Raw genomic sequence first — 15939 nt, forward strand, 5'->3', positions numbered from 1 at the left:
GCCTATTCTTGGCTATTGTTTTAACAGAGCGCTTTACCCTTGTGCAATTTGTTGAGTGCTGTATTTGTAATGGTAGATATATCTGATTACATTTTTCCTGCCATAAGTTCATGGCTTGCTTGCGCATTCGCGCTCTGTTGACAGGAGCGTTTTCCTTCTTTATTTGCTGATTCAGATTTGACGGCGTTCCTATTCTGTTGACTCAAAAAATATAAGTAAAAATTAAAAAAAAAAAAAACAAGGCCAGAGAGTGAAAACAGTCCTTTGCCTGTCTCTGTGCGTGCAACATGCAATGCCGCTAGCCGTGTTGGACCCCGCCCCCTCTAGACAAAAACTGGAAAATGAGTATCTCTCTGTTGCTGCTGCGTTCACGCCCTGGAAAGCAGTGTGTACGTTTTCAGCTGCGCGCGTGCGTGCGCGAACGCCGCCATGATGCCGGTAGAAGGCTGCAAATGCCAAAACACACAAGAGGCATTGGATGTGGGCTCAAAGAGGGTCTGTCTGCCTGATTTCAACACTGCTGATGTTTACAAAGACGTGGAAAAATACATGTAGAAAATCATCATTATTACGTCTTGTTTTTATTTCATCTGCCGCAGTACAGTATCTCCCATTGATGTTGCCTGCTTTAAACAGCCCCTCTTGTTTACCTTTAGTATCTATATCTGTTTACCTTGGGTGTGGGTGATTCCTTTGGGTGCTGAAAATGATTTAGACGATGACCTCATTCAGTATGCACACTTGTCAACCAAAGTAAGCATGGAATAGGTTCATACAGCACATTTTGGTGCAGGATTCTTTTTTTCTTCTTCTTCTTTTTTAAGTGGATGGAAATGATATATTTTCTCACATAGCTCAATTGTCTGGAAACCTGGAGGGTTGTCACAGACGTAGCCAGCACAGCTCACGGCTGCCCTTGCAGACATGCACACTGCCAGTGCGCTCATCACAGAAGCTAATATTGTCAGGTGGAAGGGTTTCAAAGTGGCGCGGGAGCATACCGAAGCCCTGACGTGCCTCGATCTTCTTCACGACTGACGAAAGCCCAAAAGTCATTCAGATTCGTGATTTGTGCAAAGCACAAAGTGATCCTGCGTGATTCCGATTCACGTGCGATTCGCATACAAACGCACACAACGGCGGCTGTGTCTGGGACTCGGTGGATCCCAATGGTAAAAGCCACATTAAAGGTGAGCGTTGTTATTCTCCCTTCAGTCCTGCTAGACTCATCAGTTATCCTCTATGGCCTCCAGGATGTCTGCCATCCCCTCCTCTCACTCCCCTGTTTGTTTTAAGAAAAATCCCGCTCTCAAAGTGGGAGTACGGAGTGAGTGCGTCTGACACAAAAGCAAAAACACATCTTTCATGTCTAAATAAATCTGACAAAGAAATGCTTTATGAACTGCCACCTGAAGGTAGCCCTAAAAGCCGCGGTGAGCAAAGTGGCCATAACGTTTAATCCAATTGGCTTCCTAGCTCCAAAACCGTCTTAGCAGATGGTAGCCTGTAATATGAAAGTTATTCACCCACTCACTACGGCCGTGCGTCTGTTATATCACCATGTCCTGTTATTCTTTATGGGTTCCATAGGCACTAAAGAGGAGAGAAGTTATTTTCTTTTCATTACTTCTCTCTCTTGGGGGACTGAGAGACTTGGTCCAGCTCTTCCCTTTCAGTCCAGAAATTCTTTTCAATTAAAGGCCTATCCTACCAGATGGTAGAGACATTAGTGCAGGACTCTGCTGATGTGCCGCCCCTGCAACCGATGGACAGCCATTTCATTTACCAGGCAGTAAATCTTCAGGCACCTATTGCCCCGCTGCACAGGCAGCCAGCAACCGACGACGCGCACCAACCCGACCGAAGTGTTACGCCTGAACTTTTTACCGTGCGATCGTCCCCCTCTCTCAATCACACATGTATTGTCTTTGCCACGGATCAATTAAAAGGATGAGGGCTAAAAAAAAGGGCCATTTGTAAAATGGACGTCCTCTAAGAACCGAAACAGCAGCAGAGAGCATTGGAAGCGTGAATAATTTATCCCGAAACCCTATCACAGTGTTTGTATCAGTTTCCATCATAAAGCTCGGCCAGGGAGAGGGGGTGGAGGGGAATACATCAACCCGCGTGACAGGCTCTGTAGGGAGGGTACAGTACAGGGTCTTCTGGGCAACCGCATACACATAAATCCACTCGGTGTCACCAGAGGAAGAAAATGGGAGGAAATGGCCCGGCGAGAGCATGGCATAAGGACGGCTTTCTATCAAAGTGATAAAAAAAGAATTTTCTGTGTTAAAGAGGCCGCTGGTTTAATGTTGCTTTAAGGTTTAAAGTGTTATTTTAATACATTTTACAGTATAGTTAATGCCATTTCATAAAGACAGGTGGAATGACAAGAATGCCTTCCGATTTTCAGTTTCTTTTGGCTTTTTTGCAGCTTGTGCAAACATAGGAGAAATGAGAAGCCTCGAGAATTAGAAATAATTTCTCCCAGTCTAAATCTAGACTGTTTAAAACTGAACCATGTGCATCTGTCTCAACAAATCATAGGCGTCTTTTTCTGACTTTAAGGGAGAAATGCGCGATATCTGCCCCAAAGCAGCTCAGTAATACAAATGCTCGACACTGTTGCCTTATCAAAGCAAACACATCAGCACGGAGGGGGGGGGGAGCAGTGATGCTCCACATGCAGGGAGACAGAAAAGGAAGGAAAGCAATAAAAGGGAAAGCCTAAATATATCAGACATGATAACACACTGGGTTTTCTACACCAGCAAATGCATGACAAAAAGCAGAAAGCAGACTGAAAAAGAGGGAATCAGATATCTGAAGATCAGGACGCAGACTGCTTCCTGTGGGCTGTGCGTCTACTTTTATGGACATATGTGTTAAGGCCGGTTATTGTGTAAACACTGTCTGCTATTTTCAGATAGATGTCCATTTTGATGCACACAGACAGTTTCTCTGTACTTTATCCATCTCTATTATACGTCTGCTTGATATAGCTTGGAATTTAATTATAGATATTGTATGATATATTTAGCCTGGGAAAAAGCGAACTGTAACGCGGTGTGTTTTGACGAAGGACATCATAGCTCATTTGCTACCCATTTCCTGTCACATTTGGAGGCTTGTAAAAACAGAGCTCCCGGTGAGTGAGTGAAAACCAGCGAGTCTGAGCTCACCTCACCTCGGTGTCCTGGCCAGTAATCACAGGCCTGCAACTCCCACTGTTCCCAGCTGCTGGGAGAAGAGGAGCTGGAGATTGAGTGACTGCTACTGCCAGCAGCCTCGCCGCGATCTGCGTCTGAAGCGTGGGCCAAACCTCGCTTGTCCCAGCGGAAAGTGCCATTTTCTGCAACAGTGAGTTAAAGTCTGGTCTCAGACGGAGAAGGGAGCTTGTTAGGCGGCTCTGTCTTCACCCACTCCTTGTTCAACAGGAGCGCTGGGACACAAGAGGAAATCCCACAGAGCTGAAAAGAGACTCAGTGAAAACCATTTTCATACACTGTTCAAGCTGGTAAAAGTCTTTGCAGTAGTTTAATTGATTACATAGATGGGAGGAGAGGGAACTAAATTAATCCCATTTATTTGGGTCTGGTGGTTTGATCATTGAGGTTTTGACTAACCCATAATATTCTCGTCTGGTTAGGAGGTTAGGAGAATCTGAATGAAACCAATGCTCTGCAGGAGTACTGCCACCTGAGGCATACCTTCAGGATGCATGACCACCTTTTGTCCTCCACGCAACATATGAGTATGGCCTCTGTCTGTTTTTTTTTCCTTTCAGACAGTAGAGTTTGAGGGTGAAGTGTCATTTTACTTAGCATCCATAAATAGAACGTGCAGAGCATATCCCAATGGAGGTGAATGCATATCATGTTAGCAGGGCTGAGTAGGTGCTAACCTGCTGCTGGCAACCTCCACACTAAACAATACTTGTTACAGAGAAACACAGAAATTGGATCACTGTTGTGTGAAAAGTGAACTAATGTTATGTGGAGTAAAACACAAGAAAGTGTAACGCAATCTAATGCTTATTGTTGTCAAGTGCTGGATCCCTTGACAGAATTATATTACAAGTAATTGAATAACAACAGGGATGTCTTTAGGTTGCATACTGGGCTACGTCTGATTGAAAATTAGCAAAAATGCTCAACCTGAATAAAGAAGAAATCAAATTTAAAATGTTATCTTATTTTGAGTGTTTCCTGTTTTCATTTTCATCTATCTCAGAAAGTTAGACATAGAGTAAAGGTGTGAATGCAAGCGAAGACAACACACTATTTAAACGAGGTCAGATGTGATGCTGTAATAGTTACACAGTTTGCTAGTTAACGGCTAAATGCTAATTTACTGTGTAGCCCAATGCATTTCAATAGTTGAACACGAAAGATTTAGCATAAATGCTACAATAACAATAGCGCATGCAGAGAACACTCATTTTAGTGAATTCAATCAGCAAACACAATTCTAATAGAATGCTACAGAGATATTTTTAAGAGCCAGCTAAGATGTTAGCATTGCCCTCCTTTAACAATTAGCTGAAGATGGTCTCAGAAAATATAATCTTTTGACACTTAGACAAAATAAAGCAGCAACTTTTGGCTTTATAAACAAACTAAATATTTTAAAAGTTACAACCACTAAGTGTTCACAGCTTCAATTAGCTTCTTCCTAGCAACTCTGCAGATCTGGGACATATAAATGCTTACAGATTCATGAGTGGGATAGTTATACTCACACCTTCCTAGTACCACGTTGGACGTCCTTATGCCTTCAGAACTGCCTTAATTATTAGTGGCATAGATTCAACTTGGTCAACTTCCAGATTCTGGTCTGTATTGCCACGATAGCAACATTTGCCAAGAAAATATCCCCATGCATTACACCACTGACATAAGGCAGGATAGATTGATAGTTTCATGGTGTTTACCTCAAATTCTGACCCTACAATGTAAATGTCTAAGCAAAAATGGAGACTCTTTAGGCCAGCTGACATTTTTCCAGTGTTATCCAATTTTGGTGTACCTGTGTGAATTGTAACCTCAGTTTCTAAGTAATTGAATAACAACAGGGATGTCTTTAGGTTGCATACTGGGCTACGTCTGATTGAAAATTAGCGTAAATGCTCAACCCGAATAAAGAAGAAATCAAATTTAAAATGTTATGCTCAGTTTCCAGTTCTTAGCTGACAGGAGTGGAACCCAGTGTGGTCTTCTGCTGTTTCAGAGATGTTCTTCTGCTTGTAATCCCAAGGTAAATGTTCCTTATGCACTGTCATTTTCCTAACAGTCTTAAACAGGTATGTGTAAATAAAATGGAGACTAAATCACATTTGTATTTGGTAATAAAGGCTGAATAAATCCTCTTAGCTTAATCACAGTTTGAGCATGGTATCTAACTTTGGTTGCTTTATTTTTCTGTATTGTTTCAATAATATACCAAATGGTGTAATATGCCAAAAGGTCACATCTTTCTTTAAAGATCTGGGTTCAACTGAAAGTTTGTTAAAACTTTGCCTCTGAAATTATCCCACAGGGTTTCTGAAGTGCTGCCAAGTTTAAATCTGTAACAAATTATCTGAGCGTGTCTATCCTTAATCCCAGACCCTTAAACACTGACTTTGCCTTGTGGTTGGGTGAATAACAATGTGTAAAAAATTTCACACAGTAAGACAGTGTCATTTACAGAAACCTCAACATTGTTATTAACATAGAAAAGACACTGCCCCGTTTGAGTCTTTGACACCATACACCCCCTGATATTTACCTGAGCTGGTATCGAAAAGTAAGTTGCAAACCAAAAAAATATCCCGAGGCGTAGAAAAAGCCGCCTGAGAAACCACTAACAAGTCTCCTTCCTTCCGAAGCACCCGCCTCCACCCAGTAAAAGTCTCTGAGCCGTGCCAGTGACATAAAGACGTGATAACTAATATAGTCTTGGCTACCTCGGTATGCCCTGCAGGCACAAGCCTATTGTTGTCATGCTCTTTTGAAGCCTGGGAAAAATATCAAAGTGTCGGAGGCTGACAGAGTTCGAACAATTAGATTTTGGCTCTGTGACAGGAAAACCTTAGACAACAGCAGAGAGAGAGAGAGACAGAGTGAAAGAGACTGACAGATGGAGAGAGAAAGACGGGTGTGGGTGTGCAATCATTTTGGTTTTTCCAATATCTGACATATAGGGCAAGGTGAGGAGAGGGGAGATGCAGATATTGCTGTCCTTAAATATGACTTCTTGAACCGCAGAGAGTACAGATGGGCCAGGATGCCAAAGATTTTCATTCGTCCTATTTTCAGTCAGAACAAGCCTGTCAAATTAGCCCGAGATTTGACAGGCAGGGCACGAGAGGAAGAGAAGGAATGGCAGCGGAAGAGAACGAAAAAAGGAGCGTCTGGTCTAGCTAAAACCTGCGCTGTTCCCAGGTTCCCAGCCAATGCAGGAAATGAAGAAATCGGATCACATCAAAATATGCAAGCCCTATCATCCCGAGCACACCTTTCCAAAGACCACAGACAAGCCAGCGTAGAGTTTAGGAGATTAACCTTTAGCCAGATGAAATAATTTTATGGAGTTTATTAAGAGACGTGTTTTAACCATGAACAAAAAAATGCACCGTTGACGACAGTAAAATAAACCAAACGTCTAGCAGCCGTCTAGCAGACTTGCCAACTAATACAAAACTTCCCTTAAAAAAGGAGGGGATTATGAAATGTGGATCAAACAATCGAAACTAGAGAAGTACAAACAACAATCTTGTTGTCTGTTTCTTGGTCGTTTTAGTAATGTGCCTGACCGACTGATGAGTTGTAGAGAGCTGCGCGTTTGAAGCCATCCTGAGAAGAACACCTTATTATATTGCTGTATAGTTTAGCCAGTATGCAAATTGTTGGTACACTGGAGTGCTTAAGGTTAAAATAGCCCCATCATTTGCAAACCTACAACAGCCTGACACATTTTTGCAAAAATTCACAGTGCGCGGCGGCTTAGCTAGCCCCTGTGTCCTGTTCTCGGCTTGTTGAGAGAAAGACAGATGGGTGAAAGCAGACGGATAGCGGCATAAATAAACAACAGAAGCAAATACTGTGAGAAGAAGAAGCGTGCATGCAATTGTTTTGGAGCAGGTGGGGCTGTTTCCCTCATAGTATGCAGTGATTACTGTTGGCTGTGCTCCACTCAGCCTGCAGCTAGCAAAACATTATCTATGGCTCAGTCAATTCCCTTTGATTGGATTTGATCTTTTTTTTGCAGGTTGTGAGCTGTCGTGGCAGAAACCCCATAATGCTCTTTGAAGCTTAAAAGTTTGAACCGTGTCCTCCTAAATTTCACTGTAGTTTACACGCCGGTGTGTATAGTATGATGCTATGGAGGGAAAAGTACATTTATGAAGTGTATGATGCTGTAGATCATCTTTGCTATAATGAGAGGAGCAAAAGCCAAGCTCCTGATTAATTTAGCCCTCATTAAGTAACACACACACACACACACACACACACACACACACACACACACACACACACACAATGCTGTTCATTGCCTAAATAATATCAGTCAGTCCATGACGCAAACGCAAACACACATACAGCATTCAGCATGATTTAGAAATGTTTCCTCGCTGTATCATAACTGTTAGTTTTTTAAGCAGCAGTGTCCTAAATCTTTTTAAATGGTATTCTGAAAAAAAATGGTGAGGATTATTCATTTTTATTGCCGGTCCTTAGAAAGTGTAGATGTTTATAGGGTAGGCTTTTAAAGTGTAAAAAGAAAAAAAAACCCTCACACATGCGTATCAGCTGGGTTTCATACCTCTCTTTTTCTGCTTTCGGTTGTTCTCTTCATTGAGACACAGGGAGCTCATAAAGAGGAAGGGAGAGAGGGAGAAGAGAGGGCCCGGGTGATGTAATTTGCTCTTAGCGTCAGTGAGGAGCAGTCCAGTGATTTAGCAGGAGTGTGCTGAAGACATGACAGAGACTAATTGCTTTCATTAATCACGTTTTGCTGGGCCCATTCCGAGGTAAACTAATTGAAATCCTCTTACCTGTCAGGGCGCCAACCATTGTGCACTCGGCAGGAGTCGGCAACGGTGGGGGCTGGGGAGGGGTGAGCAAAGGTGCAGGGAAAGAGTGCAAGGAAGGAACAGGCAGGAAATGAAGCTTTAACTACAAATAAACCATGTCTTTGTCTAGACAAATCTCTTTTCAAGCCGTAATGCTCTCTGAAATGTGTTAATGTCATGTAAAGTCTTTCAGAGGGCTGTTGGGCTGAGGCGAAGCCAAGCGCAAATGTGGCTTGGGAAGAAAGGCTCTTTTCCAGCATAAAATACCAAATCAAATTATTCCCCTGGTCCAGCTGCCAGTGGCGTCAGAGAGAGAGAGGCTTTAGGCCTTAATACCTTTGTGTGTGACAGGGGCCATTACTGAGGCCCCTTTATGGCAGAAGACAACAGAGACATCAAAAAAGCCCGATCTCTGAGGACAGATGGGGGGGGGTCTGTGTAGAGATAGAGGAAAGTGCATTCCCCTGGAATTACTTTCGCTATCACTTAGTACACAAAACTGGAATACTGAAATCCAAATATGGAAAAAAATTCACATTTACAAAACAATTTAAAAGTAATAAAAAGCACCTTAAAGGTTTGATAGCAACTTGTTTTTAATTAGCATTATTGGATTCACACAAATTCTTCTAACAGGAATTTCATCATCTACCTTGTTGCAAGTCAGAGAAGTTACCTTTGTGAATATTTTCACAAACCTAAAATTTCTCATTAACTTCACAATAAGACCAAAAAAAAAGATCAACCCCTGATGTGACCTGGGTGTCTAATCCAGACATGCCTTACGTTTAATCCGCAGCCAATTGAGAAAAGACAAATACATGTGAGGTGGGAGTTAAGGAAGTGGCCGCACCTGCACGTACGCACACTGACGTGCGCACACACATATACACACCTCTTTTTGGCAAGTGGTATTCAGGAGTTGCATAGAGGACAAATCCAAAAGTGATTGCCGTGTGAAAGGCCCTCCTCCTGCCTTGAGAGCGCTTCTCCAGTTACGAGGTCACAGACAATTAGAGAGAGAGAGGATCAGACAGCTCCACTGTTGTCATGGCACTGCATGGCGACTCTCCTGCTCTGCATGCATACGCTCACATGTGCACCGCTGAGTCTAGCGATAATGAAAATCCCCCCTTCTGAGAGCTATTTAGGAGTGACTCAAATTTTCTTTAATTACACACAAACACACCTAATGCTATGAATGTCAGCACAGACGCACATTCACGTGAGAACGCGCGTGCACCGATACATCTCGCTGACTGCAACTGCCGTCAGCTAACAACTTGCACTTCCTCTTTCCCTCCCCTCCCCGCGTCCTAGACAAACAGTGCCTCGGGCTTCGAGAGCAGACATTTTTTTTGAAAGGTGATTGTAATTTAAGGTTCTGGAATGAATTTATTCACCTTAAAACCAAAAAAAAAAAAATCTCCTGATCTGTTGGGTGTTCACTGCTTCCTGAACACCTCTTGTCACTGCCTTCCCTTGTGGTGTAGCGAGGAGCAGAAGGGCCTGCAGGGACACGGGCTGACTCTAGATCTTATCGCTGCTACCATCCCGTATTAGGTTACATCCATTTTTTAATTTAGCATTCTGGGAGACAAGTCAACATTCACAATGAAGCCTTTATGATCTGCTTCAACTCAGTGCCAGGGATGAGTATTGCTCTTCGTCACTAGTATTAACAGACAATAAGCCACCCCTTTCCTTCAGAAGAGCAGACACTAAAATATAGTTAAAAAGATATTACTTCTGAAGCTGCTAATGTTAAAATTTGAATGTGTCAGTAGGCTCAGTAATGAGCTCTATAATGAAACTACCACATTTGCATTTCTTGATTCCAGGACAACTTGCTACACCTTTGCTAGGAGGCTTTGGTTTGACATAAAAATACAAATGTAGACTTCACATTGCTAGCCACATTCAAACAGGCCGAGAGACCTTTCGGAAACCAGCTGACAACCACTGATCGCTAAATTTATGAAAGGGGAAACTCGTGCAAAGAGGCATAAGGTGCTCCATCGAAAAACCCTTCTTGCGATTGCTTTGGTTGCTTGCAGTTTGCTGCTGTCGACCATAGTTTTCATTACACTCACCATTACTGCTCTCCAAGCTATACTAAAACTGAAAAGTTTCTACACAATCTGAAAAGTAAAGCTGAGTCTTTGGAAATGTGTTGGTTGCAGTACTGAGGCACAACGTTTAATTTGAACACAGATTTTTAAGATTTTCTTCCACTTGGAGAGTAGTTAGCAAGTGTTTGAAGACAAGCTGGCATCTTCCAGCTGCTAGCAACCAAAGTAATCGTAACAAGGTTTTCAGGCAAGCACCGAATACCTCTTTGCGACCCGGATTACAAATGTTTTTTTTGGCCTGTGTGATTGTGACCTATGATGGCTAGAAATGAGGAAAGCTTCGTTTGTATTTTTATGTTACATCAAAGCCTCCTTGCTTTAGTACAGATTCTACATGGTAAACGTACTGAAAACAAATCTAAAGGAAAGGTCCTGGAATCAAGAAATGCAAATGTGGTATCTTTATTATGCATTTTCCATGCAAACTACTGGCCACCAGGGCCTAGTTGTGACACTCATATTATTTATCTTTTGTTAGCCATTTAGACAGCAGGAACAGCCAACTACTTGGAGAGTCTTTAGTAGAACTGGAAGCTGAATGAGAGAAATCACCAGTAACGTACAACTTTAAGACACAACTTGAATACACAAATTACACAAGTGATAAAAAATAGATGGGGTAAATTAGATATAAAAATGAGATGTAAAAGCCAAAATTGCCTTCGCTTTGCAGCCCTGAGGTTTAGTTTTGTCCTTAAAGATTGACAGCATAACATCGGGATCTATTGGGAGTCTGCCTCAAGAGTCAGTTTGTGAAACTTCTGACTTCGCTTCCCTCTGAATGATCCATCCTGGGTGTAACCTGCCTCTTGGCCTATGACAGCTGGTCTAGCTTTCAACCCCGACTCAACCTAGATTTGGATAAGCAGGTAAGAAAATGGCTGGCCTTCTGCTTTGGATTGTTTTTATGACCTCTTACGTATCATCTTGGACATCGTAATAGTACATGGAGAAATCGAAAGCTTGACGGCATTGCTGTACCTTGTAATAGCAGATAGTGAATACAGTCACTGTTTGTCATGGATTATTTTTCTGAACTCTCACTCTACCCAAACTAATCTTAGGCCTAAGTAACAGGCCTATCATCTTTTTGTCATCATTAATATCCTTTAAGTTGCGCACCAGTTGTGACGTACCTCATAAGATTAACATCGTGAGCTCTGTCAGTGTTGTACGCTTGTTTGGTGCTTCAGAGGACGAATCATGAATTATGCATTAAGGTTAAAATACCTCGACTCTGGTTTATTCAGCCTGTAGGATGTAGGCCTTCATGCAGGACAAGCTTTGTGCATTCATGTCGAAGCTGAGAAATGACTACTGCTGATGGAAATGTTAACCTGAAGTATTCTTTTGGATTTAAAAGTAAGCTCATGAAAAAACATTTATTCTTTGATACATCAAGAAGTAGTAGGACAAGCCAGTGTCCCCTTATCAGTCCTGCCTGCCAGTGTGTGGGTGTGGGTGTTTTGAATGGCCTACTGTACAACATGCTCATTCAGGGTAGAGGTATAAAAGTTAGCGGGGGGTGACGAAAGAGAGAGGGCATCGCATGTGGTGAATGCAGGGTGTGTGTGTTGCAGGGCAGCCGGGGGCACAGGGAAAGAGAACGGGTTTAGGTTGTGGGGAAGGAGGGATGGAGGCAAGCCTTGGTTTCCTGTTCCCCAAATTCCCAGCTCCTGTCTGCAGAGCAGGTACACAAAGCCTCTCTTGAAGGTTTTGGAGACGGGCGGCGGGATGAAACGCAGCCACTGATGGTTAACAGATCTGTCCCCCTGGACTCCCTCCTCCTCCCCTCCCTCCTTTCCCCTCCTTCCCGCACTGCTAGCCAGTGCTGCGTTTGTTTACACTCTCCCAAGCCTTTTTAGCATTTTCTGGCCCGGCCGTTAGACTTGGCAGGACTCCATGCTGCTGATTGCCATATTCCCAGACCAGAAATGTCACTTACCACTTTACTCTCCTTCATCCCCCAGTTAAACCCTTTGTAATCCCCAAGAAGAGCGGAGTCACCCAGGATATAGAAAATTTTTCTCCTGTCACAGCGGCTCGTCACACTGTGCTACCTAACATCTCCTCTGAGTCCGGGGCCCAGATAGAGGCAGAAACATTTTCAGCCAACTGGAACAGGACATTAACATTCCTACTGGGCCACCACGGCCTCAAGAAAAAAACAGGAGACTAAAGTGAAGATACCATTAGAGAAAAACACGTGGCATAAAACAACTATTGTGCGCCTTCTTTTTAGACATAATGTCCCTCTGTATTTTCAGTTGATGCCAAAATTGTATGATTTTTTTCATTCTTACTCCTATTAGACCCTAAATATGGAATTATTGGAAGCTTTTTGGTTATCCTTATTTGAGGTTGCTATTACTATTCCAACATTGTAAAAATTATAATGATTAAAAAACCTGCGTGCTAAATTAGGCAAGGTTCTTCTTGTAACAATACTACAGTATTGAACTATATAGTATCTTACAGTATAATATATAATACGATGAAATGCTCTGAAGCCTTTTTGATGGAATCACAAGCATTATTTTGACTGATTGCCATCAGCATCGTGCTGGAGCGGTACACAATGAGTGTGTAGTGGAGATACTTGGAACAACCTTCATGTTATCATGTACGTAACAAGTTTGTGAATTGGACTATGTCCAAACCTACACTAGCATTTTCTTAAAAAACAGGGATTTTTTGAGAATCTTATTTTGCCTCGTCCACGTACAAACACAGAACTGTAGTTTCTTCATCGCTGAACGAGTCAGAACCTTTGTTTCTGACCTAAAATGCCGTGTACGGTTGTACGGAGGACCAAAGCACATAGAAAAGACTATGGTTACTAAAGTACCAATGTTCTTGTAGACACCACCTTAATCCCAACAAATATTTAACCTGAAGATCTGTCTCCCAAAACAGAGTATTATTTCCCATTATGAATGTACTCTAAATGCAGTTTATTAAACTATGAGAAGATGCCAGTCTTAGGAACAGTTGTCCTTACCATATGTGCTGCACAACCTCAAGTTCTGCATAGTGTATTTAATTCATGCTCATCATGCTACCCATTGCTAGATAAAAGTTAAAACTGTTTGTTGTCCAAACAACTGAAACCGAAACTCCATGGTTCTTTGGGCTGTTCATAATCCGTTTCTTTAGGTTACTACAATATTTTATGGCTACCTGAGTCTGCCCTGATGCAACATGATTTAAATTCATATATAACATGATTGTACAGTAGCTTGTTGTTAATACATTATTATCATTATTACCATTTGGTTAACAGTATTCAACTGTATTCTCAAACAACAGTATTTTACTGTAAAACACCCTTATTTTTTAAGTTTGTTGTAGTGAATACAGTGGATTTTATTTGCACACCTAACACGTTTCAGGGTACATTTAACTATAACTGACCCCTTAAAGATCCAGAACAAATCACTCTTTGAATAAAGACACACACACACACACACACGGAAAACCAGAGAAAACTAGTTACCTTTGCTGTGTTTAGTGTTTGAGGACATAAAATAAAATGAACAGGTTTCACCTTTCCTTCATTTCTTCTTAAAGAAGAAATATGTGGGGAGAACGGAAACATCACCCATGACTTATCGAGCAAAAACAAGCCAAGGTGGGACTCGAGGCTGTTTTATTAACAGATGACATCGAGTTTATTAAAATGGCTCAGAGGCTGTTTCTCCTGCCAGACGAGAGGGAGCTTGGCCTCAGTCCGAGACCTAACTGGAGGGAGCTGGCCCAATTAACACCCGCGAGGGAGGTCCGTGCAAACACACACTTAACGCTACAAAAACTCACACAAATGCACATTCACGTAAATATGCTACACATGTTCACACAGACAGCAAACAGGGAGGTCTAGAAGGGCTGTTAAATAAACCCTCAGGGACCTGGTAGCTCATAGCTCTTGAGTTAGCTTAGAAGTGTTGCACTTGCACACTTACACGCAAGCACGCTCACGGTTGTGGGGGTGGCTTTAGCCGGGCCATATAAAATTGTGGCACTCACCTTCAAATGGAATGGTGCAGTGGGCCCAGTAAATACTAGGGAGTGTGTGTGTGTGTTTGACCACAGATGCAGGTGGAGGTGACGTGTGGTTGGGCAGAAAGTGAGCACAGGTCCAACTCTGGGCCTGGCAACGCTGCTTGCTCTCATAGCTACTCAAACACTGCAACCTCGCAGAGGTTATGAGCTGTGGTGTGAGGTTATTTGAAAGTATGTCTGGTGCTGCTGAATTTGCTTAGAGAAGGAGTTTCAATACCTGCCAAACTACATCAGTTGTTGTAGAAGTATTTTTGTAGGTGATACACAGCAGTGAGTTAGGGCTTAGGCTACTAAACGGACATCAAGCTACATTATAACATGTTTCTACTTCATCCATCTCTTTTCTCAGCAGCTTATTCAATTCAGGATCTCAGGGGGACTGTTGCCTATCCCAACTGTCCCAACCATTCATGCTCACGTTCACACATAGGATCAATTTAGAATCACCCACTGACCTAACATGCATGCTTTATCCAGAGAAAACCCATGCAGGCACAGGGAAAACATCCAAATTCAACAAAGAAAAGCCGACTACCCAGAAACAGCAGTGCCACACTGCTGTGTGTCATATTAATTAAACATAAGCTGCAGCAACCACTGCTGAGTTATGTCCAACTATGCGAGTCAGCTCAAGTCTGAGTGGGGCAACGATTGCACATCTGTTTACGTCATTCTTTTATGATCACTGGAACCATGCATTTGTCCTTCAGCTGTACTCCAAGTGTACTCCAACAAAATATAACAGGAAAGACTTCTTATCCATTGCGTCCACAGCTTTCCGTGTCCGCAAGCGAGTATGCTTCCGACCTCGATGTGGGACGCACGATGAGAGGCTCCATCCACAGTGACTACCACTGTACCTCAATGCTTTATTAACAGTCTGGGCTCTATCAAAACAACCACTTCTGGTAAGATTTCACACAATTTGCAACACTAGAAGCTGGAAAATCCTAATACAATACATGGCTCATCTAGCAGGCGTCTGAATGTGTGTACGCAAATTAACCGTGGCTGACCTCTATGCGGCACAATCCACTCAGCAAGTTCATTTACACCCATGACCAAAGTATTTTGGCCCAATCAGACCCTCCACCAACATACACTAATGGCGTGTCACAGTCTTGATTTACTTGAGAATGCCTCGTCTGCATTGGACAGGCATAGCTGTGGACACCCGGCCCCTTCGGCATTGACACTCCTGGCCGAGATCCCTGGCATCCACAGCTTCCTGATTGCCAGCTGTCCTTGTCCTACTCTGTCTGTCAAATCCCAGTAACTGAGAAATAAACAAACAGTAAACAAAAGGGCCTAGTTTAGCACCATTGCCCACCACAGCATGACAACAGGTTTGCCACTCTCGCTGCCTGCCAGTGCTAACAGAGCCATGCACTTGAGGAAAATGAGTTGGAAGCTTTTCCCTATCTTGAAAGCACTCATGTAGGCATTGTAATCAGTGTCAGTGGGTTTGATATCCAGCCCCAAGACAAATAGCATCAGGCAAACCAAGAATGAAGAAAAGCTTGATTTAATGTCCCAACAGCATGAGCTTCTGCTTCTTAGATTGAGCAGAAACTCCTCACAGCACTGCTGAGGGTAAAAGCTTTGTGTCAAAATGTCTCCAGTTCCCCCCTCTTTCTTATTGTCTCAGCCTTTGGACATCTGCTCGCTACAGACACAAATTCCCCT

This window comes from Haplochromis burtoni, unplaced genomic scaffold (genome assembly GCF_018398535.1).
Source record: "Haplochromis burtoni strain Fernald_Lab_line unplaced genomic scaffold, NCSU_Asbu1 Contig_1, whole genome shotgun sequence".
Lineage (NCBI taxonomy): Eukaryota > Metazoa > Chordata > Actinopteri > Cichliformes > Cichlidae > Haplochromis > Haplochromis burtoni.